This window comes from Agelaius tricolor, unplaced genomic scaffold, assembly GCF_023055355.1.
Source record: "Agelaius tricolor isolate 1412-34295 unplaced genomic scaffold, bAgeTri1.0.p SCAF_1, whole genome shotgun sequence".
NCBI lineage: Eukaryota > Metazoa > Chordata > Aves > Passeriformes > Icteridae > Agelaius > Agelaius tricolor.
In genome coordinates this window covers 16,180,945-16,205,389 of record NW_027269261.1, presented here as the reverse complement: position 1 = coordinate 16,205,389, position 24,445 = coordinate 16,180,945, and the positions used below count along the sequence as shown (strand labels likewise).

At 39.7% G+C, this 24,445-nt stretch overlaps 1 long non-coding RNA gene across 3 annotated transcripts in view; it reads right to left on the bottom strand.

Moving 5' to 3' along the window:
• LOC139589027 (uncharacterized) overlaps nucleotides 1-24,445 on the bottom strand; it is a 324,400-nt gene that overhangs the window by 149,213 nt on the left and 150,742 nt on the right. The window contains exon 1 of one of the 3 annotated variants that reach the window (XR_011678911.1): nucleotides 19,135-19,652. The exons of the other annotated variants lie outside the window; for them this stretch is intronic. This is a non-coding gene — a long non-coding RNA (uncharacterized lncRNA). Of the gene's footprint in view, nucleotides 1-19,134; nucleotides 19,653-24,445 lie in introns of those variants that run through there. 3 annotated transcript variants of the gene reach the window in all.

Genomic DNA, 24,445 nt, shown 5'->3' with positions numbered 1-24,445 from the left:
ATCATAGGGGGAGCTTCTGGTAGCAGCATGTACACAAGGGAAGTTGGGCATAGCAGCATATTTCTTTCAAAATCTCCCTGCTCCTGAAAGGCCACCCATGGGACACAGCCATCTCTCATGTAGCTATTGTTTTCCGTGGACATGAGCCATGTATTACAGCCTCTCAGGCCTTGTGCACAGAAGACAAAGACTGCCCTCTGCCTTCCTGCCTTCAGAGGCTACTCACAGCACAAACAAGGCAAAGCCAGAAATACAGCTACCCTCCCAAAATAGGCTCCAGCAGCACCCAAGATAATTCCTACAGCCAGCATGGCAGCAACAGAAGGAGCCTTCCTGGAAGAGCTGGAGGGCACCTGGAGCAGATGATCCCCAATCATTGATATAGTAAGCACATACTCCAATTCAAGAGCCAGGGCTATATGGTAGTGAATCGGGAGGAAAAAAAGGAACAGTTTCACACAAAGGTTTTACTAATTTCACCACTGTCAGGTTGAGCTTCTCTAGTACAGAGACAATGCAAAGAGTTGGGGCTTGACTCCAAAGCCCTTTCTCAAGCAATATTTTAAGGAGTGCAAGTAGATTTCCTTGCAATCTTCCCCTTCATTCCTTCCTTAGGTTGTTTTTCTTTTTTTTGGTTTTGGCTTTTTTTTTTTTTTTTTTTTTTTTTTTGCGGGGGGCAGGGGGGGGAAGGGCAAGCATTCCCTGCAAAAGTAGGATGAAATTTAACAATAGCTGAGTTATCAGAAGCCTCATGTGTCAAATAAACACTACATTTCTCACAAATAGAAAACACACAAGCCATAAATCAAGGGTCCAGCAGAGAGAGGCTTGTCGCTGGGAAGGTGTCAGTGCACATGGATTTGGATGGCTTCTGCCCTCAGGCTGCCTGAAGGAAGTTTTGACCCAGGATATTAATACAGCTTATTTGATACAGAGTGAACCAGGCTGGGGCTCCAAGGTCTGTTTACATTACAAGACTGTGTGCCTTTGGGAGATTAACACCTAGAGAAAATGCATCTGTGTTTGTTCTGGGTGAGGCTACAATTTAAATTCTTATGTTATCACACAAACTAGACATGATAGATAATCAATGCCCTGTGATAGTTAGTACTGAGGAACTGAGCTAGTTTTTTTTTGCAGGGTCATTATTCAACATATCATTCTTGCCATTTTCATTTCTATTTAAAGTCAAATCAGGCATTTATTTTCCTGAGACTTTTATGAATGCATATGTACATTTTCATCTCTCAACATAAAGCACAACTGCCTGGATTCTGTCAGTTCTGTGCTTTTTTTTGCAGGGATATAAAATATATTATATAGTTGCAAAACATTACATCACAGAAATCATACAGACATCAGACTAAAAGTGATCTTAAGAGGGCTTCCAGTCTATTTTGTTACCTAGAAGCAGTAGCAAGTTTAATTGCAGCCATGACATATGTCCCTCAAATTTCTCAAAACCTTGAGAAGAGAGTCTGCAACATTCCTGGGTAACTTATTCCAGTGATTAACAATCCTAGCCATGTAGATATTTTTTAAGCAACCAAAAGCTTTGTTTTGCTACTGATGAAGCCAGTCTCTGGATTTTTCCTCACATCTTTAATCTACACCTTAGGTTAATCTACACTTTAGTAACTCCACCCCTTTGAAAGCACTGACAGCTGAATGCAAGGCTATAGCTACACAGCCCCTACAGATATCAAATTAAATACAGGGACACAATGGCAATCTGGGCAGAGAGAGCAACAAGCACAGATCAGGGTCAGTAGCACTGTTGAGAGCTAAGTGTGTGATACACTTTTCACATGCCTGAGCAAGAAAAGCACTGATCTGATAAATCTAAGTTCAGTTTAGTTTTTACAGAGAGCCTTCTATTAAACATGTGTGAAAATATAGTGTTTGCAGTCCTACACTCCACAGCCATGGTGACTGATAGATCTGCATCCCCTTTCTAACAGCAGCTGCCTACAAGACTTATACCCTTCCTCAGACATACCTTTTCTAGACAAACACAAATCTTTCTACCTTTCCACACAGATCATATTTTCTAAGTCTCAAATAATTTGGGTCATTCTTCTAGATTACACCCCACTTTTCTGTATCACTTTAAAAAGAAATGAAAAAACACAGGTCCAAAAACCCAGCTGCTGACTGCTTGCCACAGAGATGTCTTGCACACTAAGAAGTGCTCCCTCAATACCACATCTTTTATTCCTGTTCCACTTTCCAGTCACTAAAGCTCCACCTTCTCTCCTGATGCCAGGTCCCTGTGTGGTTGCAGATTCTCTGACACATTCTATTTTGCAGTTCTATAATCTGAGTGCCTTCATACTGATATATTTTTCCCAATGTATCATGTCCATTGTTCTTCTAATCCTATGTGCTAAAGCACTTCTGTACCCTCAGTCTAAATTTTTACATGTTCACTTTCTATCTCATCATTCAAGCTACTAATGAAAATATTGATGGGAACCAGGCCCAAAATTAAGCCTCTTCAAGAGCAAAAATGAATTGTCCTGTTAGCAGGGTATCACTGCTAACTGCCTTCTCAGCATGGGGTTTTTGTAGAATGAGACCATCCCCTGTTATCCAGGCAAAATTTCTGGATTTTTCTCCAGTTTACATGAGAGCATATAATCTCCCATAGTGTCAAAAATCCTGGCCTAAGTCAAGATGTATCACATTTACCACTTTTGCCTTATCCACTAAGCCAGTTTCCCTGGGAAGGAAGGAAATTAGATTGGTTTAACATGATTTGTTCTTGACAAATACATATTGACTCTATTTTATCTCCTTTTTATCTGCATGGTGCTTACACATGGACTGCTTAATAATTTGTTCTGGTATCTAATACCTTTTAAGATATCAAGGTTGCACTGATCAGTGCACAACTCCCAAGACCCTCTCCCTTCTCCCTTTTTTATTCATACTACAGTCTGTTAAGAATTCATTGTAGAAAAACATGTAGGTCTCCAGGAGAAGCAAAACTTTGTGTGCATGGTGAGAGTGCCATGTGCAAATTTAGGCAAGAAACACTGAACAGTTTTCTAGAACACTTTGGCAAAAATGAAAGTTGGACTTATCTTCTTATCATTTTGAGATGAGACAAAAACAAACAAAGTGTAGGGTAATGCATGACCAGTAATGAATATTGTATAAACAGAATCGTTCATTGTCACAGAAATACGATCCCTATTATGTAACCTATTGCAGCTTCCTGCCAATGGGTGATTATTTCCTACAAAGTATTTTCCATTGCTTTGTTCAACAGAGATTTAAGCAAATCAGTAAATAGCTTCCCCATACTTCCCTTGGGAAATTGTTGCACAGCTATATAATAGTCAGTTTGGTCTCACTGAAAACAATAATACAATACTGAAACATATTTAATAGCAGCTAATTGCAACAATAAATATGTAGTAGTAATACTACCCCTCCCAGCTTTGTCCCATAGAGACAACTGTTTCCATTCACAGATATTATACCTACTTATTCTTCTATTTCCCCTTTGATTTCCGAATACTTACACTTTTTGTGTTTTCCACTGTACACAATAACAATGCACTTCAGCATCTGCAAAGGTGCCTGGAGCATCCCGGCACACCTGACCTTCTATTTTTTGGGTGCAGTTATACCACACTCCCATTGGTCTCTGCTATGGCTCTCAGTGCACAGGAAAGTTTTTGTCAAGGAGATGATCTTGCAAACAGGAAGAACAAGAGAGAACACTGCATCAAACTCAGTTACAATGTCATATATAACGCCTCCTATACAATGCCTCATCACAACGACTGCTGAGATTTATTTCTTTATACCAACACTTGCATTTATTGAAATGAAGTGGGATTAGATTTGATGTTGATTTTTGGATGCCCAGCATACTGCTCTCCCTTTTGGGTAGTGGCTGAGACTGAAGAATACCTGCAGTACCACATGATTTACCCTCTGCAGGAATAAATGTTGTTTCCCATTCTCTATGTGTTTAAATCAGAGGCAGTTGACCTGTTTAGGATATGATCTATTCAGATAATAAAATCCATATGGCACATAGTAAAATGTTTTAATCCATGATCCATGCATATACTTCTCTAGAAACAAAGATGGTTACAGACTGTAGCATATAAAATTTGCCCTGAGCTAGAAAGCCAAAGCCCTTTAGCACAGAGACATTTTTGAATTGTGAACTTTATAAAACCCAACTCATAAGTTCTGCAGATGTAGCTTATTGCTGAGAAAAATCTAAGATGTTAAGCGCCAGTGTTAGCTCATATAAGCTGGTATTTGCAAGTGTGCTGTTTAACTTGTATTGTTTTTCTCACCTTTTCTATATAGCAAACCCAAGATATTTTAAATTAAGGCTTGGGGGGGGGGGGGGGGGTTGGGGTGTTCAAGAGTTTAATGGGGGTAAGGATGTGGTTTTGTCCTCTGCCATTTCTAAAAATTGTACAAATCGAAGCATATTTTTAAAGGGGATTTTACAACCTGTTTAATAACTTTTTAAAAGGTTCTAGTATTGCATCATGGGACTATGGGTACGGTAGGTCTTTTCCTGCACAAATGAGCAAGGAACACACCCGAGCAATGCTTAGTAATGTTAATAGCAGTTGCCATACAAAAATTCCGTCTGATCTTTAAGCAAAGGAATCCAGAAAAGCTAGTTGGCTTGAAATGTTTTTTAAAGACATGGGGTTTGGACACAGATCGACACAAGCTGTTCAGCAGCAGATTATCCAGACTGTATCAGTTTTCCTCAATGTTATGGCTGCCTACTACTATAATTTTAAGTTGCTCGTATCCAACAGCAAAAAGGCATAGAAAGTTATTCAAGGTCCTGCACAGAGAGATATCTTAGAGACTGATGACCATTGGCTCTTTCTTTTACCTGGCTGCAGACAGACAGCAATGAATTCTGTGTAACCACAGTAGAACTTAGCCAGAGGTTTTTCCTTTTGGCATTTCATGCTTTGGAGAAGCTTCTTTGCAAGCTAATAAAAATGCCAGGAAGACCAGCTGCTCTTAAACAGTTTGCACGAAGGCAGATATAATTAATTCACAAGCTGGAAGCACATTTGACAGAAAGAATTGTTTTGTTACCCTCAAATAATTGAGAAGCTCATATGTGAAATGTACGTGCAAATATATCTCTCTCACTTAAATCCATACATTTACACCACCCTAACTAAAGACACTGTAGCCATCTCTCACAGCTAGCCATGAAGATGATTTGCAGAATAATCTAAATACTGCTGTGCAAGGAAAAGCTTGATCAATAGGCCCCATAACTTAGAAGGAATGAATTTATGTTACTTTAATGGTATGTCCAAGAACATTAGGACCAATCAAAGTCTATCCAGCTGGCCACATTCACCAGAGCTTTGTGTTTCTTTGGGTCATCACAATTGTGATTTCCACCAAACCCAATGTTCAAGACTTACAGCAATGAGAACAGAATTATTTAAGCAGTTCCCCCTTGCTTTTTCTTTTTTCAACCATATTCACATAAACTTGTCACCCATTTGCATACATTTGAGCAGTCTGCCTGCCTATAAGGCATCTGCACTTTTATGTTCATTTCTCTGACATCTGGAGTGCTATAAATTCAATGTTTGCCTTCATTTTTTCCTTTTCTCTCTCCCCCATCCACTAAAGAAGTACTGGCACTAGCACAGATCAATCTAGTCACATCCAGATCCAAACTCACTGGAGAGTTCCAAGCTTGAATGACTCAAATGGACCAAGAAGTTACGAGTAGTGGGAAAAAAACCCATCAATGGTGCCTCTGTAAGGAAAAAGCAGCATTGTCATCCACTGCAACAAAATTCAAAGGAAAATACTAACAGTGAACAACTAAAATGGTTGAAGTTGCCTCAGGGCATTTTGGAAGAGAACACTGAGGCAGGTATGACAAGCTGCCACCCACTTCTGCTACATCCCTGCTGGGAAAGCAGGAGTTGATGCCAACACCCTGGGGAAAAATATGCCTCAGAACAGCTCCAGGCTGACCAACTGAGCAACTCAGCCTCCCTCTGTGCTTCCCTTGGGATGACTAGACAGGTGAAGGACCACCACAGCACTGAGTGTGGGGACATTGTACCATGAGCATGGAAGCTGCACACGTGTTTAGAGGGAATGTTTGGAGGAGCCAAGCACCCAAAAGGGATTCACAAGAACCACTTTGCAAACCTCTGAGATATTGCAACACACAATACAAACATAAAATTAAGTTTTGTAAATCTGGCCAGACACCAAAGGCTTTGGAATTTGGCTGAACACGGAGTTCCCTGATTCTTCCCCTGACTCTCAGCTTTCCCTGCAGACTGAATCAAAAAGCGCAGATAATACCAGGCTGCTCATTCTCCTGCTGCCCATACAGTGATATATTTTTCTTGCTCCATTGGGACAGATGAAATAAGAGAAACGAAAGTAGGGTCAGCCTGGTGTCTGTTGAGGGATCATCTCTTACTAACCAAGAAATGGCAAAATCCTCCTAAATGTTCTTTGGGGAATATTTATTTTGTCCCACGCTTTTACTGTAATTGTGTTAATCCGATAGATTTGCTAAGCAGTAAAGCGTTGACTGGCATGTCTGAGGAATGCCTGTTGGGGAATGTGTCTGCACGGGAAGAGGACTGAAAATGCAGTTTACATAAGGGTGCAGACTGTATCTGACAAAGAATACATTATAGTATATGTTTCCTTCATGGTAAAATATAATGAGGTAATGGGGAGCAGGGTTAAAAGCTGAAGTGACTATATTTATGTGTCAAGTTCAAGGGGTTGTTTCAATTTCTAGACCCAATCAATGACAAATTTCAGTTCTTCTTCTGTCCATGCTTCAATCGCCGGTGAGGGGTGGCTACTGTGTGTCCAGCTAGCAAACACTTCTGTGCTGGACTACTTCTATTCTCTTAAACTGGCATTTTGAGTGGAAAGTGTGGTGCCAAGCATAACAGAAAAGGCATGTAGAGCAGGGAAAGAGTGAAGTTAAATTATGTGGAATTGACCATAATGAAAAATCAGAGGAATAAATCAAACTTGCAGCTATTTTGTCTATCACTCACTTACAGATCTTCCTTCCAACAAAGAAATCACCCCTTTGAACAGGTGATTGTCCTTACAAGCTTCAGGGCACATCAGGGGAACATTTTAACAGTTTCATTTTCTCTCCTACTGAGTTATGCTGCCCACAACCTCTGTGATCACACATGATCCAAGAGCCCACAGCTTTTTTTTTGCTGTTGTTGGCTGCTCTCATTGCTAGAACTCAAGTCCTGTCAGCAGAAGCTTCACAGCAGATGCACAGGGAACCTGCCTAACATGTTATAAACTGACACAATTCCAGCAGTAGCCAGTGGTCTCAGATAGAATGCAGTTATTTTTTCCAGGCCTGTTTTCTTCTTCCAGCTGAGTTCCCAAAAGGCAGCGATGCTTTAATGGACCCACACAGTGAAAAAATGAGCAACAGCAGCATCCAAAAAGTTTTTGTTCATTATTGCATCCAGCCCTTCTGGAGTTCTCAGATGAACTGGAGGGCGAGCTTGGCTAACATTTCCTGACTGAAGTACTGAGAGGGACTGTCCCAAAATTTCACATGTCAGAGCCACTCCAAGGTCCACTGTGCTACTTCACTAATGAGAAATGAGTGTATCAAAGTATGTCATATCTCTCAGACACCTGCCTTCTTCCTCCCCCTTCATTTGCCTGAGGACAGCTGGTCATCTCCAGAGATGAGCAGGCATGTCTCTAGACTGACACACAAAAAGGGCTTTTGTAAAGCATGAGGAGTGCTTGGGCCACTGATAAAACATGATGTAGCTTTGCCACTCTGAACAGATGAGATATTCCAGGGCTCAGGACTGATTGTTTGTTGGCTTGGGTTTTTTTTAAGCAACAACCAAGTATTGTCATTTTCAGTAGACTCTAAGCTGCTGAAAGTCCGAGCTGATTCTGGAAATCTTTGCCATGAAGCTTTGAAATCCACATTGACCAATATTACAATAAGCCATTTCCACCATCCGTCAAGCTCTGGCTTACAGCAGACCTAGCAGCTCAGGACAAAGGCTTGTCCATGACAGATGCATAGTCCATGATGACACCAGCCCAGGTGAGACCTTGCTTGATCCATGCAAAGCCTTGTGAAATGCAAAGCCAATAATGGGAATTGCAGAAGTTCACACTGGCACATATATGCTGAAAAGCTGCCTACTCCATGCCTCTTTCCTTCTTGCCATAAGAACAAAAATGAAAAATATCCCTTAATTCCTCTGAGGCTTCATCCACACAGCTACCTACAGGCCATGCATGCGGTCGCTCTCCTGCATCATCCCTTCTGCCTCCCCCCACTTTGGCATAAGGCACCAGATGAACAGCTTCAATTGCTTGAACAATGATCTTGGAAGTAAAGTATTTCCCTCCTTGCCACAAATCTTTATAAGTAGTGAAATAAACACCACAATGTGCCTTCTTCCAACAGCTGGAAAATTATGGTCTGACTGAAATGACATCATTGTGTTTTCCTATGGAATTTCTGTGCTGTGAGATTTCAGGGAGAAGCTGTGTGGTGGCTTGAGGTAGGGTGAGAGAATGCTGTGGTGAAGTGGACAAATAAAAAAGGTGAAACTGTCTTAAAGAGGCTCTACTGTGAAATAAATGTTTATACAAAAACTGGAAAGGTTCCTTAAAAACAGGCTGTTCCTTGGCTCATAGTCATTCCTTGATTCCAGCCTTCAACAGCCCTAGCCACTCTAGTATACAATATGAAGTTTCTCAACATCTTATATGGTTCTTCCCCCTCCCCTCATTACACTAAAAAAAAATATGTGGAAGACATACCCCAGTAAGGCAGTAAGGGAATATCTCTGTCAAAGAGATGTTGCAATTCTAGCAGCTTTTCAAATGAGACAGCACTAAATCTACACCCTTAATTACATGCTTAGTTGTGGATGTCAACAGAAAGTGTGTGACCACACTGGGGGTACTGCAATTCCCTTTATTGCACAGAGGTCATGTGGAAAAGGAAGATTACTTCCTAGCAAGTTAGAATCATGTCCCAAAATATACCTCTGGACTAGAACAGACAGAGTGCAAAATGTTTGATAGTAACTAAGTTTAAAACTGAATTTGACCATTTGGTGAGAGTAGAAACAACAGCCCACTCCTGCCAAGAAATGCAAGTTCAGTTTTTCATTGTCATCACATTTTTTTCTAAATTTCTTTTCAATTCCTTACCATGCCAGAGCCACCCAATTTGCACTCTCTGGTCCAGGAAGCCTCAGTATCATTCAAAGGTTTGGTCACCTTCACTGAAACTCCTCTGGGCACAAGTCTCAGTAGCACTCAGTGCAACTCAGTAGTGCAGTTTGACACACTTGATACAGGGACTAAAAAAAAGTCACTGAAACCTAAAAGAAATTCTGAATTGTCTTTAGTAATCAGTGTTTCACTATAAACTACCCACTTATGCCAAATCATAGCTGTGGGAGACCATCAGCAGCACTGAGACTGACTACAGGCAGTAATCAGGCTGAATATGAAAATCAGAAATGAAACAGAGCATGCAAATAAGAAAAAGACAAAACACATCTTTGCTGAAATTCCCTTTCCATTTCAACCCATATAGAAGGCCTTGAAACAACACTTTCTCAGTGCTTTGGAAAACAATAAAAGCAAATATTTTCAATAGCTCTGGTTTCTATACACTTCCTCTTATTTTCACCCTGCCCCTCTCAAATAACTACATAAACAACCAGGATGGCATTGCTAAAAAGTCAATGTGTATGCTAAAACTTTCCCCAAAACAGGGATAAAACTCAATCACCTTGCAAAGTTTTTCTACATTCCTTTTTGTTATGCAAATGAGTGAACATCATATATTCACACCTGGAATTCCATGCTTCATTTGTTAACTTTCAATTGCTCTATTTTGTGGTCAAGAATGAAGAGCAATGGGGGTCTATCTTCAATACTTTGACAAAGAATGAAATTGATGTATAACTGTGCATATGATTTTAATATATCCAGCCCTATATATAAACATAATTTTGTGTGATTTATATCCCTAATTAGATTCCCATGGCAACATTCTTCAGCTAACAATGTGTATCATAATCACCTTTTCTTCATACAAATTATTTCCTTAACTTCGCATGCATATCTTAGCAGGTTTTATTTTTAAAACTCACGTTAACAGTTTCTCTCTTGTTACCAGTAGGGGTGCTACAATAAGAAACTAATTTGCTGTAAAAATTACTCATTTGTCAAATAAGCATTAAAATAATTGTTCCCCTTTTGACTGTTACCCTGCTGTTTCCAGTCATTTTCAAAAACTAAATTATTTACTCATTTGAAAGTTCAGCTGTGCATATTTTAATTGATATTCCCTCATAGGACTCATATTGTTAATGACAATAATTAACCCGAAATGGCTGCTAAATAATTATGCTGAAAAGATACAAAGTATTTGTGCAGAAAGTAAAATCAGCATTTGAGAAACCATCAAAATGTACAACTTTCCTATTTTATGGCAAAGCATGGTAATAGCTCATAATCAAATTAAGGATGAAAAGGAAAGATGTAGATTACATGCTTTGATGCAGAATACTTTATGTTTCCAATATAGCACGGTATCCTAGCAAACAATGTGTACTCAGTCATTTTAATAAATCCCTAGTATTGCTATTCCAGATAGTAATATAATGTATTCTCATGAAGTCAGTGCAGTTAGGAACGTAGTAAACCATCCATTAATAATACTTCTCTGCCATCTATCTATTGCATTTCATTCCAAGGAATCAGAGCCCTGTAATAATTTATCGCTTATGGAATTAATGCTGAAGGCTTTCTTCTGGCAAGCATTGTTGATTTCAATGATGAGATCTAAAAGCTATTCAGGCCCAGCTTCTTTCTCTGGACACATCCCAGGCCAGATGCATTACCGACCTATTGTTTGTGGAACCATTTATACCAGCACAAAATCATTTTTGATTTAGCTCCTCTGCCTGTCGATAGTGCAAGTTACGGATGAAGCAAGCTCTGTGTGCTCTGCTAAACAGACACAGGATGGGTTTGTCTACACGGGAAACAATCTGAGTTAACTAAGGATGTGATTTGAATGTGGGTTTCTATATACAACTATATTAAGCCCATGTGGACTCACTCATTCAGAATTAAAATAGCTCTAATTCACTTTAATCTAATTCACTTCCAAAGACCACAGAGGGGTTTAAAGTTGTTTAATCTATTTGAACAGCTCATTTGAATCCACATGCCCGAGTGTCCCCACAGACACTCACACAAGCAAACAAAAACCCAATAAAGCAACAGAGAGGTTAGGAGAGGTTGGTTGGCAGAAAGTTTTACTCCATGGTTTTTTGGTGGAAAATTAGGTTTTCAACTACATAGTCTCTTTGAAAAAGGTGTTGACATTGAGTCTTCCTAAATTTCAGCTGGAAACCAAATGCCCTTTCTTTTAGAAATTAGAGCAGCTATTGCAGTATTATTTGGTTGACTATCACATATCCCCAGAGTCTGCAGTCCAAGTAGTTATCCCAGCACACTGTGGTCAGAGACAACCAGGGTGACAGATAAAGCAAGGTTCATCAGAGAAATTGATTTGGAGCCAGAATACATGTTTACTATCTTAGACAAAACCACATTGGGCCTTTGATTTGTTATTAATATTCAAGATTTTGAATGCAGAAATAACTCTCTCCCCTTACCCCCTACCCAATCAGTCCTACCTGAAAAAGCTTTTCCAGTAGCCCATACTAAAAGAGCATCCTCAAACTGAAATGTTAGGTGGTCCTTGCAATAAAACCAAAAACTATTTGGAGACCATGCACTCTATGATCTTGTGCTAAGCTCTTGGAGGAATATGGATAGAGCTGAAGTCTCAGTTTAAAAGTCACCAAGTCCTGGCATTTTGCTCTTGTTAGAGGAAAGGCAAGTTTTGAAGGGGCAACAGGGTCTCTGTTCATTGGCTTAGGTGGGTGTTGGCAACAGGCATGTTTTAAAAAGAAAAATGCTGGTACTTTTGAAGAAGTAATTCCTAATTTTTGAATTTTTTCATTTAGTAAAATGCTTCATTACAGCAATTTAAGTATTCCTGGCCAAAGAACATTAATACGAATGCATCTGTCTTATACACTTGAATTACCTCTGCAATTCCTGTATGTTTTCACATGCAGCTCTGGGGGTTTGCCTGTGTAGCCAGCAGCATTCACAACTCAAGCACGCCTCTGTGAAAGTTTGGCTCATTTAGAGCTACCTTCCACATACTCTAAGTTATATTTTGGATTTTGACATATTAGACAAATAGCCAACAGACAAAGAGCATATTTATTAAAAAAATAAAATTATTTTAATTGCTCAACCTACTCCTGCCTGAAAAATAAGTGCAAGCTATTACTGGCACCAGACAACTCCCAGTTTTCACTGGCCAGCAAAGCTGCATCTGCAAGTTCAATGAGATCAGTAAACAGTGTAGGTTAAGTAACTGATTACTAACATTTTCCTTGAGCTACAGAACTTTTAAATAAACAACAACAACTGTGATCACAGTAACCTTCCAGAGGTTAACAGCATGCAGGTGGTCAGTTGGAATTAAATGCAAACCAGACGGCTGTGGCATTATAAACTGAACATCTCCGTTCAGTTTGCTTCAGGAATTGTGTCTTCTTTCTCAAAAGCCTCAATGATACAACACATAAATGTCAAAATGACAAAAATAAGGAAGTATGTAATAGACTAAGCATTTTAATGCCTTTTCTGGCTCACTTTTGCAGGCTGAACTGTCTGTGTTGACCACATTTGATGGCATCAGTACTTAGTATGGCTGTGTGCATGAGTTTTTAACAGCTAACATAAACAGAGATGGCCCATCAACCAACTGAGCTGTGCTGTGGGCTTGTTGTAATCCACTGGTATGATACATTTTATACTTCATTTATGATGCCACTTCAGTGACCTTGAAAGACTGCTCAGAGTATTGGCAATCAGATGTTGAACTGGGAATAGGTTCAAATCCAGCTAGTGATGGTATAAACACTGATAAGAATGGATCATTTATGTCTGTAGACCTTTTTTAAAGCAGGTCTCTCAGTCTATTTCAAAGCCAAGAGGAATAGCTAATACAATTGTTGACCACCGAGAAAATTATTTGAAAGGTCCCCCAGAATAAGCACAGATTTGAGTTACAGGAGCTGAGAACCATCTTGTCCAGGACAAATGCTTTCTCCAACATCATCAACAGGGGCTGTGAAGGAAACACAGATACATCATCACTGATAGGGACTCCTCCTAGAGGACTGAGCAAAAATTACCTGTGTGGTTCCCAAACGCACTTAAACTGAGCACCTGAGAAACATAAGTTTGGCTCACAGTAGACATACCCAGGCATAAAAGTTCCTACTGGAGGGGAAAATAAAAAAAGAGGAGAAACCTTGAAAAGGCCGTCATCCCACATCAAGCTTTTGGTAAGTGCCGTGCACAAAGCATTTGCTTTAACAGCTTCTAGAAAAGTGCTTTTCAAAGCTGGAATCTCCTGCTTCCACACTGGCCTATCCCAGCAAATGAATGCTCCAAACCCACAGGCCCTGCAAAGAGCAAGAGACAAAAGTGTAAAACACAGAACCATGACCATGTCCACATGCACCAGCCAGCACTTGGATTCTATGGAGAAGTGCCAGCACTTTCGAAACTTGACACTGCTCAGAGATACACATTCAATTTGAGTGGGTGCCAGTAAATAAATACAAATCTGTTGTCATGGTGTTTTGTAATACTGGCTCCTTAAAGCTAGTAACACTCACCTCCTAGTGAAGCAATTTGCCTCCAGGTACAATTGTTTCTCAGGCTGCCATATCACCTCCCAATCTACTGTCCTGTACCTTAACCCAGGCTCTGAGTCACAGGCAGCTCCAATGTGCTTGTGTGCAGCAGCATGGTGCCAGTGAGGTCAGGGCAAATGTCCCCAGTCATCCTCCAGCAGCTGCTTCAAACCAGGCAGTGGGAATAGTGAAGTTACAGAGATCTCTAAAGTGTATCATCACATTGTCATTTGTGCCAGGTTGACACAGAATCATGGAAACTTTAAAGTGGGAAAAGACCTCTTAAATCATTGAGTCCAACCATTAACCCAGCACCACCACCACGTTCACCATCAAACCATGTCATCAAGTGCCATATCCAGTCATTTTCTTAATATTTCCAGGGATGGCCACCACTTCCCTGGGAAGTCTGCTACAGTGCTTTATAACTCTTTCCATGAGAATTTTTTTTCCTAATGTTCAATCTCAACTTCCCCTGGCACAACTTGAGGCCATTTCCTCTCATCCTACCACTAACTATCTTGGAGAAAAGACTCACACCTGACTACAACCTCCTTTCAGGGAGTTTTAGAGAGTGATAAGGTCTCCCCTGAGCCTTCTTTCTTCTAGGCTAAACACCCTCAGCTCCCTCAGCTGCTCCTCATCAGAACTGTGCTCCAGACCTTTTCACAGCTTAGTTGCCCTCCTCTGGATGCTCTCCAGCACCTTTGTTCCTTTGTTGCACTGCTTATGGAGGACACATTTCCTCTGCAGACACATCTACCTGCTCACAGCTGATGCCTCCTGCACGGGCAGGTATCTGCTGGCCCTAGATCAGAGCTGCACACGTGCACCATACCTCAGTGTTTCTCCCAGCCAGCCAAGCTGGGTGGCCAAACTTAAGCAGAGAGCAATTGAGCTCCAGCTGCAGCCTTTCCATTACTGGTAGCAGCAGTTGTTCCCTCTTCTTTCTGCTCAGCCAAAAATTTTTCAGAAAATTTATAGGAATTTCATAACCTCCATAAAATCTGGTTTAAATAAGCCAGTTCAGAAGTTATTAGGGAAAACAAACACTGGCAAGATTTTAACACACTAATAAGGTCTTCAGCCTCAGCAAACACTTAGAAAGTTGAGTGAACAATTGAACACTGAATATTTTGAACCTCTTAAAATGCAGTATAACCTGTGCTGCAATGAATGTCCAACATTATTCCTTTCCAAAAACAGCTCTGTTCTGCTTGCCATGTATTTGTTCTGTATACACTTGTATCAGCTGAACTAAGATGTTCCTCCAAAAACCAAGAAAAACTTCTATTACTAAGAAATTCAAGGAATACTGTTTTGCATCTACCCAAAGCAATAAAGCCTCAATTCCTTAATGATACAATGATTCTGTTACAAACAGAAACTTTGACTTCAACTCCGCAGCAAGTACATGTAACAATGGACTGCATGATGCAGAGGAGAATTTTTCAGCCTCTTCAACTTCAACCAGCATTACCTGTGAGTGATACATTACAGAATTGAATGCCAGAAAAGTGGATTTTAGAATAAAAAGTATAGTGTTTCATAATTTGATTTAAATCAATTATACCATCTCTCACTGGAATGCTCATGAGCTTCAGAAATAAAATATATAAATGAAACCAGCTGCTCTGGATACTCTTTCCTTGGGATAGATTTCGCTTGAACTCCACCAACTTTCTTCTACTGCAAGTTATTGTAATCCAGCATCAGAGTGGAGAGTTGTACAAGTTACTGCAAGGTAAACAGTTTCCATTAAAAATGCAGAAGATTAAAATCATTTCCTGCAATGGCTGGCTAAAATCTGAGGAATTATTCATTCCTCTGGGGCTGACAGGGAAACCAGGGTAGTTACTGGCACCTCAGCAAGATCCATTAATTTATAGCTATTTACTATATCACGATTTGTCTCAGTCTGGAGCCCCTCTGTGCCCAACAGCATGGAGGTCTGCAGCGTTTAGAATGAAGAATAATTACAACTGGAGAAGCACATGCAACCAAAGCTCCATGTTCTTTAATCTCCAAGTCTAATGCATGTGTAGATTTTGGCATCACTCTTAAAATGATTGTTTGTAACTAAATACCGTATCTCAGTGCTTAGATACCACGATGACTGAGCTTTTCATAAATCAGAATAAATATATAAAGGCAAAATCCTGGCTATACTGAACTCAATGGGAGCACTGCCAGCTACTTTAAGGGAGCCAGGGCTTCATGCAAAAGGTTTTCAGCAGCCCAAGCTGTCCAGTTTTGGTTGTAGTATTTTCAACTCCATTTGAAGGCCTCTTTTTCCCATCCAGCATCTGCAGTAGCATGACAGTGAGATAAAATTGCACGCTCAATTCCCAGCCAAAGTAACAGGAAAATATCCTTTGTTAAAATAAGGGGCAATTCCAGCTTTAGTTCACAAATGCAAGGTACAAAATCCTCTGAATTTGTGTAGATGCCCCTGGGTTTTTTCTGTTCCTTATAGCAGACAGGCTCCTGCCCAGAGCAGAAGACAGTATCCTCACTGCATGTTCATTTTGATAACATGCAGAAATGAAACAAAGGAGAGGTCCACCTCTCCCCCTTTTTTGATCTTTCCTTAAAGAAACAATCATATTCTCATATAGATGCTTATGTATCTTTTCTTAGCATGTTATCCAAGTGTCTTAAATTCTTCTGTAGTGTTACACCAGTTCCCTTCAAAGTGAAAAAATGTCTCATTCTACAGTCAGAGTACTCAAAGAAAGGCAAAAAACCAGCTTGTAGCTGAAAACAAGACTATTTTCATAGCTACTGTGTGCTTAACTTTCCCCAGCTCAAATAACTTAGAACACAAAAGCAGGTGTCATATGCAATAAGTGGTGATTTAGTCAAGTGATGTGTATGTGCACTACAGTATCAGTCTAACAAACCCTGTTTACACTGATATACTTAAAATACTTGCATTCCTAAGAAGTCAGTAGCAGAAATGTGTTTGTATAGGATCAACAGTGTCAAATTAATATGCATGACAAGACAGCAGCTTCTATAACAATAAAAACCAAAATTATTTTGAAATTACTTTTCTCTGTAAGTCCAAATGTTCTTGTGAATGAAGAGACAAAAGGAGGAGGAGACAGAAAAAGACAGAATGAAATGGACTTTTTCATAATGAGGCAAAACAAGCTAAAAAATGTGATTCCCTTCCTTTTCCTGAAAGATTGAAAATGCAGATCCTGTTCCTAGAATGATTCAAAGTAATCACTAATAAACACAATTATTTTGCGTAAGAACAGGTAATTACTATAAATTCCAACTAAAGAATAATTTTTTTTAAAGATCTAAAAAATGTTTAAGGAATGGAAGAATAACTGTAAATGACAAAAATTTCAACACCAGGAAACAATTCACTTATGAGAAGACTCATGTTCACAATCTTTGGCACATTCAGTTGATGTCCCACATGGCACAGTGACCTCAGGATCCCTCATGTCTTTACCACTATGAAAAAAAAAAAAAAGGAATCTTATAAAAAAGGGCTTAAGGCAAAGTGGGTCAAGGAAGCAGGTGTTGTGGTATATTTTAAGTTACAATTTATTCAATGAGAAATGGAAGCATGAGGTTTGACCCCTAACAACAACATCACAGAGAGGGGATGGGAAGGTTTTAAGTTTGAATGATGACTCCCCTGAAATGTGCATGTGACCTGGTAACCCCTGTGAGACAAGGCAGAGCTGACTAAGGAGGAGAGGGGGCTCCAAGAAACAAACTTAAGGTTTTTGGAAACAAAGAGACCTCTCAAACAGGTTCTGGAAACTACCTTAATGAAAACTGCAAGGATCTACAAACTCTCTCTACAAAAAAATACTTTCAACAGCTGGGATAACTACCTCATCTAAAGCATACTTTAAAAACACCTGTCTGTGGATAGATGGGAATGTCTCCCTCCAAAATCACATTTTATTTCAAATTTCAGCACTGGACACTCAGCTTTCCACAGTATCTAAGTTAAATTCTTATCCTTCTGGCTTGACTGAGCTGTCTTATAGAAGACATCCTTAATTTCAGTGATGGAGATGGCAATTCAAGGACCACATAGCAGTAGATAATGGCCATTGAAAATATTTCATCTCCTTAAAAAACACAAGTAGAAGACTGGGGAATATGGTCAAGAACCAACTTGCAGAGGAATAACCCCTAGTAAAACCACCACATGGATTTCATATCCTCGCAGTTTCCTTAAGTGTAATATGAGATATTAAACTTCTATTTCTTCTGGTCTGAGGCATAATAGGAATTAAGCTTTCCCTCATTTTGTCAAAGGACCTGCAATTCTGTTTATCTGGCTGTAAAAACAAGCCTAATCTTTCAAAAGACAGAGCTGCATAGAAATTAAATAAGATCAAGAGAGCATTCAACATGACACCTAGAAATATACTGTAGATGTAACAGGAGAAGATTGGCCAGATTAGGCACAAATGAAGTAATGTTGATGAGACTACTCTCTTGTATTACCAAAGAAAGGGCTAAAGCTAATGCCTAAAGTGACCTGGGACCTATGGAAAAGGCCATGAAAAAGTAACACAGATTTAAGGATCCTGCATTCACCCCTTCTTTTTTTTTTTTTTTTTTAATTTATTTACTCTTTCTTTTTCTGAGCCTACAATTTACAGAGAAGCAGATGGACTCCTCTGAACCCCACATTTCAGTATTCACCAACCATCATGGAAAGCTGTGCAAAACATTTCTTGTGCCCTCAGGAAGCTGCTGGAATTTGGAAAGAGAAAAAGCACACAACTTTATTGAGGTCGGTGCAAGCCTAGAGATTTCCAAGTTGCATGTCTCTGTTAATCAAAGTGACTGTGCCAACATGATTAGGATACCCACAAAGCCAAGCCAATCAAGCAGCTAACTGAGGGAGACCACAGAGCAGATAGCAAATACCACTGGAGTTGTACATTGTCTCAAAAGATTATCACTGCAGTTGTTCAAACTCTTGTGACCAACAAGGGATTTCAGTGACTCATTGCTATTGTGTTTCTGCAGCTCAACATTATGTCCCATGCATATTCTGGAGCTTCATAGCACCACATGTGTATAACAATGTGCCACTCTTAATAAAATATCTTTGTGGTAAAAGAAGTACCAAAAATATTTGCACAATAGCAGAATGCCAACTACATTAAACAACTCATTGGGTGCCATTCCAAAACAGCATCTGCCATGGCCCCAGGAAGTAGCTTTAAAAAAAATAATAAAATAAGAGATTTTTCTGAAAGATCACAGCTTTTAACATACCAAGGAAACGTCAAGAACAAATTAACATATGACTCACCTCCCTGAGGTCTATCCCATGTTTCATTATCAGTCAAGCAGAATCCATTGTTGCAAAAGCAGTTCAAAGCATCCACTCCATCCATGTGCCACACTGAATACACAGCAAGTCTTCATGTATATACAGCATTGTTAAAAAAGGAGGATGGCAGGATAACATTTAAAAGGAAAACAAACAACCCCTCCTACACTGGAGTTGGAAAGGCCAGCAAGGCCCATATACGTCAGTAAGGGCTAGGAAAGAAGATGCTCATTTTTCTGACAGTCTTAAAACTTTCCCAAGAAAATGATGGCATGCAGCTGGGGCACACCAATCAGCTGCTCTGGCAAAGGTCACTGAAGGAAAGATCCCCCGCTAGTTCAACAGCGGTGGCTTCTTAAATAATCTTGAAACAACGAATAGCATGTGAACGTGAATGCTTCTTCCTCCACAGGAAGGAAAACAGGGCCCACATAACTCCTGGTGTCCTCCTGAAAGTACTGCTTCCAAGCAGAGCAGAGTGCCTCCTTCTGATCAGAGCAACCAAGCATGCTGAAATGAAAACAACAGACTTAACTGACAACCTGGAAAGGAATCATGGAGGAGTGAGTCCCCTCCAAGAGACATGGTTTGGGCTTCTGCTGCAACTAAAGAGGCAGATGTAGCTTCTGACACTGACAAGCTCTGAGTGTCATATCAGATGAAGGTAGGAGATAACAGGGAAACCCTCAATACATCAATCATGTCACAGAGAGGTGTCAGGCATAGTAAGAATCTGGCTGAGTTAAGCTTAAAAAAAAAGAATCATGATATTAGGCTTTTAGTTAGATAACTAGGGGAAGGGGGGAGGACTGTATTTTCTAATTAAAGTCCTGATTTAAAAAATGCATGTGCAGAAGGTGCTCTAATGGTAGATTTTGGCTGCTGAAGAGTGGATGAGCAGTGGGGGGAGTCCTGCAGAGGAACAAGTTTCTAGGGATGCTGCTCCTTCCTCTCCTTTCTCACAGCTGATGACATGACTCAAGAGCCTCTCCATGTTAGGTAGTGACTGGAACTGAAAATATTTACACTCTTCTCTCCCCATTTTCTTGTTTCCTTTTCAGTGTCCTGCACTAGGTTAGCAACAACACATGAGGAGCCTTATGGATATGATGGACAACCCACACCGGCACCAAGCCATGGAATGCCATCAGACCTTCCCCTCAAGAAATAGTCCTTCCTCTGCTTGCATTCCAAGCACAAACAGAAGACAGTGGTTTAGGACTCCACTCTCCTAGGGACCCACATCCCTGGTGTATTAACTGCTTGCCATCACTGCACTTTAGGAAAGCCTAAAATTTGGCAAACTTCTTACAGTGAGAATCTGTTCTCCATGACAGATCTTGAAAAAAATGATGCATCTGAAAGGATGGCTATAATAGATTGGAACTTCACAGCCTCTTTGTGGTCACTACCACAGAGCCAGAGGATCCCACTCACAATAGCCCACAAAAACAACCAAAATATAAAAAGCTTAAAATGAACTCAAACTTGAAAGCATTACTGGAGTTTACCATGAAAGGTGCACTGTGCATATATATAGAACAGGAACTCTGCAACACACAAAGCTTTCTACAGATATTCAAGACACCCTTTCAACTTTGATTCACTTAAGAAAAACATCACTGAAGCAATGTTAATCCTCTTGTTTACAGTTACACCCACGAAAGAATGGGAATTCACAGCTCAAGATCAAACAGATACACTAAAGGGAGCTATTTAACATCACTAAGGATAGCACCCTGTAATTACTGTATCAGGGAGGTTGCATCTTTCAACACAGATTTTGCTTTAAGAAGAAAAAAAGAAATAGGGAGCTTTATTCAGCTCTGGTTTTGCCCTCATCCTGATATCTACTTCAAGTTAAAACTAAACTAAATACCAATTTATTGACCATTGTTTCAGGACCCCAGATCATCAGAAAACTATATGAAAGAAACTATATGAAAGAGGCAACACAGCTAAAGAAGCATCAAAGGCATGGAGCAACCAAATGCAGCTGTGTACCCAAATATAAATATTTTCACCTTTGCACCTGCAAAGCACAACTGCTACCAAGGTCAGGTTGAAAATTGGAGAATCTTGAGGAGCTCAAGGCAAACATAACTTTGATGGTAAGACCCTAAACATCCTACAGTCTGTGTGAGGTCTTATTAACTTTCACAGAGTATTTTTTGGGCAATGTGGGTGCCTGCTTTTCTGATCCTGTATTCACATTACTGTCAGGAGGTGGCTTTTCCAAGCAGCCTTAGCCTTAGGAGGTAGAGTGCCTTAGTTATATGAAGTAGATGTCCCAAAATGCAAATTTGGGGCCTTTTATCACATTGACAGCATTTCAATAGAATCTAGGCTTGGTACTTCAGTTCTAGTAGCAGCTCTAGGTTCAACATGAATGCCAGACTACAGAAAATCCCCTAAACTATTTAGAAAGGAATTATTTAGCTGATATTTCTACTGAAGTTTGCAGTTAATCAATTATCCACAAGAATTCACCATGAAGTCCGAAAGATTTTATGAACCCGTTCAATAAGAACAGTCTAAATACGAGTGCAGGATTCCTGGTAGCAGAGAATTTATTCATATCTTGATATTTTCCATAAGGAAGAAGAAAAATAGAAGGAAGCCTGTTCCTGTGAAAACAAATTGATTTTGCTAGCAACTTCACTCAAATGATCCCTGTTGCATTACAATCCTACTAATGCAACTCCCTTGTGCCCTTGAGAAACCCCATCCACTTTTAGCAGCTGAAGCATTCAAGATCTACAACATAAAGCAATTGGATTTTGAATGCAGGTTGCTTCATTTTAAAACATTACTGCTCTTTGATGTTTATCTGTTTAAGAGAGTTTATTGCAGCTAATTCACAGCAGGAGTGCCCTGTGGCATCCTCAAAAATTATATTAAAAATATAAAAGATAAGAAAGGAAAACATAATAATTATATAATCTAATTTTTTATGGCTACACAACAAAAATTAAATCCTAATTTTGTAATGTATATGCATAGAACTATTTCTGACACATACCAAAAGCATGAAGCCATCATACACAGGCCTTTTATTGGAAAGTCTGACAAACTGAAACAGCAAGGGACTCAATACCATATTAGTTAGGTTTCAACTTTATTTAGAAAATGAGTTGCAAGGATAAGCCAGAAACATATGGATGGCAGGTTGTTACCCAGGAACAGAGTTAATGCACGAATGGTATTTTTTGATGAACTAGTACTCCTACAACTGCTGCAGTCACTCCCCTGCACCACTTTAATTAATTAATGCCCAAAAATTGACCACTCTGGTGCATGGCCTGGTTTGCTCAAGGTGTTACTGAACATGCCCATAACACACTAGCAAATGCAGTCAGAATACAGCAAAGCCCTTAAGGCCTGAAAACTGCATTGTGCCAAGCCCAAGGAACTGTATAATTAGCAAAACACGAACATCATTACCATGCTTTTATCTTTAGCTATATCTCTTGAAGGCAGAAACTTTCAGGCTGCATCTTGAGTTGCTTCCTGAGTAGCAAATTTGGTCCAGCTGCAGTATAGATCAATTATTATGGATCAGCTTATCTGTAATTTCACACACAAGAATGAAAGACTGTTATTCTATACTAACACTGCAAGCAAAAACATCATTTGTGGAATCACATTGCAAAGGAGTTTTTACAAAGGAAAGCCTCAACTGAGAGATCTTCCATTGAGTCATCCCTTTAAAAAAAACCCTTCAAAAGAGTCCTTCTTAGATGCTTTCCACAGGTCTTATGATTACACTGAATTTTCTTAAAGCCTGAAAGTTCTTTTGGTGTTGGTGCCTTCTCAACACAGCCCCAATTCAGTCCACATTTGACTAGAAGATCTGCAATTCATGTTATTCCACAAGACTGGTAAGCCTAGAAAGTTTTTCAGAGAAGGGAAGAGTTTAAAGATTATCTATCCCAGATGCAGTGGCTGGAGAAAAATGGGTGATTCCAAAAGAAAAATGAGAACAGATATCCAGGTCCCTATTTCTGCTAAAATGAATGAAGATGGATTCACCAGACATTCAAAGGTCAGCTCTGAGCTCCTAAGTTTCATAGTCTGAGACCACATGTTGGGATCAATACAAATGCCTTTCCAGGTCAAGGAGGGTTAAGAATAAAGACTAACTCTGAAGAAATACAAGAAAAATTAAAGATACTCCTCCACAATAACTGAAATTTCAGATAGAAATGTAGTTCAACAGAAAAAGGGGTGTATTTCAACACACCTGAATGGGCTCAAGTAGATTCCCTAGGAACCAAGTTCTTTGAAAATAGACAAAGGAGTCTTGATTTAAACGACTTGGGAATGCTGGAACCCACCTAAAAGTCTTATATGTGATAAACAGCCTAAACAAAACAAACCAAAAAAACTTAAGAGTACTTCTTCATTTTAAGAGAAACTGCGCCACAAACTTCATTACATTCTCAGCTTGCCCTTTTATTCCAGTGTTGAGGACTGCTGATGCAGTAAATCCTGTCTAGTAAATAAAAAAAGCAACGCAGAAAAGTACCTTTCAAAAGAGACATGCACAGGCAGAGACTCTGAGGAAAGAGCCCTTGTTCCAACTATTGCACTCAACCCATGTGCCTCCTTTTTCCCTTAATATCTAGTCTATCTCAAGACCAAGCAAAACTGAAGTATTTAATCAACTCCCAGATAAAAATCCTCTTCATTTTCATGGCCATCAACCAAAAAATGAGATGCTGCACTTTGCCAGACACACTGAAAACATTGCTTTCAGACAAAAAAATATCCTTTGAATATCAAAATTCTAGGCTTAAATATTTCCTTTTCCTAAATTATACCTTTATGGGGAAAAACCACAAGAGACTATATTCTGTCTAAAACTGAGTAACATCTCCTCTTGGATAGGCACCTCTGAGAGCTTAGAGCCAGCAAAAGGCAGGTGGGAGGATCTAAGCCATCTAGATCTAAAGATCTAGAGCTGACTACAGCTCCAAGTGTATATTTAGCTCAACAAATTGACCAAAAGACACACTTGTTCTGCAGAGGGGATCTGCAAAGGCAATTCAATTCCATTCTGCCCCTTGCAGCTGAGATACAGAGGCCTTTACTCCTTTACTTGTCCTCTGTCACTGTTTTACTAACACCATACATATATACTGGCTTATTAGTGAAGGCTACCTCTGCACAGAGCTGCTGCTGACCAGAAATTTCTGCAAAAAATGAGAATTTAGGGAATTTACACATGTCCAATTTAAATGTACATATTTCCTCTGCTAGAATCCAACTCAGATTTGAAAAGAGAAAC